Here is a 2808-nt window from a genome sequence, read left to right as displayed (position 1 = left end):
AAGAAAGGAAATCTAATCTATGAAAAGAAACAACAATGCAAAATTAATCTATGAAAGCAAATATGACACTAAGATGATATGAAAATGCAAGGATGAAGCATGATGATATAAGTCATGGATGCATGAGAGAAGAAGACAAGAAGAGAGAACTTGCAATGAAGCTCCAATGTCCAAATCCTAAGGCTCAAACCCTAATACTCAAACTCTGCCAAAATTGCTCTCCAAATCTGTGGCATAGCAATACTATAGCAACTATCATCTCTCAAAATGAGAAGGAGAGGGCTCCTTATATAGTCAATTGTGAAGGTGGAATACTTCTCACAACCAATATGGGATAATAATGCTTGATCCGTGTGAGACAAAATACCACCAATGAGAAAAGAGAAGTGTTTGACAAGAAAGTAGAAAGAGGAAATTAAGGAATCCCACTTAGAAATATGTGCATTTAAGTGTAGACTTGGAATAAAATGATCAAACCTTGGGAAATATTGAAATAATTAAATTAATTGCAATTTGATTAAGGAAAATGATTTGAATTGATTCAATAAAATATTGCAATGCATTGATTCAAGAAATTGATAAATTGAAGAAGTATGGCCCATAGTCTAGGTGACCATTTTAGGGTACATACAATGTATAGTCAGTTTGTGGCTATTTTAACCCTTAATTAAGTCATGTTATCATTATTATATTATATTTTAGTTAGGTAGGCCAGCCTAAGTGTTATATAAGGGTGTATCTTTTCATCCAAAGTATAATTAGATATATATACAAGGATGTGAGTCTTATTTCAAGATCATATTGTAAAGTGTGCTCTTATTGGAGATATTTGGAGGTTGGCCCCTCGAAGTGACCTATTATTCTCATCTATTATCAAGTATTTGCAGAATATTTCATATTATCCTCTTGCACTGTGTAAGTTATTTCATTACAACGCCCTTATATTTGATTTATATATTACTTTGTGGTACATGATAAATAATTACATTAAGAATAAAAAATATTATTCTATAAGTATATACTTCGATACAAAAACTATCACACAGGTTTGAGTGAATGAATCTCCCATCACCTTAAAAATTAAACAACCTTTAGCTATAAAAGAAAATATAACAACTATTGATGATTTAATTATTGAATAGTAGATGATATTTATGCTCCATTTAGAAACCATGTATATCATGTACCCAAATATGACTATTTAATTTTGATACCTTATCTCAAATTACCAAGCAATAGACATTATTTCTAATAATCTCTTACAAATTCTTTTCTTCTTTATTGAGTCAATGCTACTTGAATATTTGTAAGAAATTTATGAGTGCAATGTCACATCTAAAAACATTTTACAGTTAACATGTCATTTATGAGACACACCTTTCATACCAAATCAAAGGGTATGTAAATTCTCTTTTGTATCCACCACTATAAATAGATAAAATACATGCATATAGACTTTAAAAACTCTTGTATATCATAATTTAAAAAAGAAAGGATTGGATAATGCATGTGTCCTCACTAAATGAGTGTGGTGAGAAAGTATCTATTTGGATGTTAATATTCATCCTTACTAATATATGGCTCCAATGTAAACTACTACTCATGGTTAAACGCAACTCATACCCTCATCATGATCTTCTTAGAAAAATATAAAATTCTCTTATCAATCTAGTTAGGCCTCAATCATGAATCCAACAACTGGTATTGACTTTGAATAATTGATTTTTCAAAAAAGATTACAATCAATGATGAACTCCAAGGTGGAAATTCTACGTATACACTTTGATGCCATTAACTAACAATATAGACTATTATATACACATTGGGACATGTTGGAAATGTGAGGCATTGATGAGTAGGAAAATCAAGAACCCAAATGCAAGTAGAAGGAGGAAAATAAGATAACATTTTAAAAGTTGTAAATGATATAGATAAGCATAACAAGGCCTACAATTTCATTTCCTTAAAAATCAGTTAACATTGTGTACTACATTATACAATTGTGGAATAGGGAATCTAAATATTTACCATGATGCATTCACAAAAGGAGTTCGACTAGGTTGATAATGGTTTGACGATTGAGCATAACGAATGAAGAGGGTGGAAGAGTAAATTACATGGTGGGGATGGTAGTTATAACGTATCAAAATCCTTTATCACTTGTGGTATAGGGCGTTTCATTGATGCCGAATAATGACCAATATGATGACAATACACTTTCTTATCATCTTCATGTAGGTTCCACATATTCATCTCGCTCAATTCAACATTATTGATACATAGTCTAAGCTTTAAATTTCTTATTCTATTATAGAATATAGAAGCATCTTATGCGGAACTTTTCCTAGATCATACAAAGATAACAAAAAAGATTAAAATTTAATATAATTTAGAATGAAGTGGTATGCAAAATTAACTATAACATTATATTGATACACTTCTTCTATAACTTAATAAAGATTTATTTAAAATATTTTAAATCTTCCTATCACTATTACCATCGACTTCTAATTAAAGTTATCAACATCACTATTGCCATTCACTTGAAATAAAAATTACCACTAAAAATTATTAATTTAATTATCTATATATTAATTTAAGATATTAATAATTTTTTAAATAACGGTTGAGAGGACCCCAATAAGCATTTCAAATTTGATTAAATAAAATCTGAATAATAATTAATTTTATTTAAAATAATTTTTAGTTTTTTAAATAGCCGTTGAGAGGAGCGGAGTACGCTTTTAAAATTTTGGTTACATAAACCCTTTCATTGCATTCATCTCTCTCCGTGCGCTCTCACTTTTC

This window comes from Cupressus sempervirens, chromosome 4, assembly GCF_028749045.1.
Source record: "Cupressus sempervirens isolate cs-2001-9-10 chromosome 4, ASM2874904v1, whole genome shotgun sequence".
NCBI classification, from domain to species: Eukaryota; Viridiplantae; Streptophyta; class Pinopsida; order Cupressales; family Cupressaceae; genus Cupressus; species Cupressus sempervirens.
Note: the sequence above shows the minus strand (reverse complement) of the source record.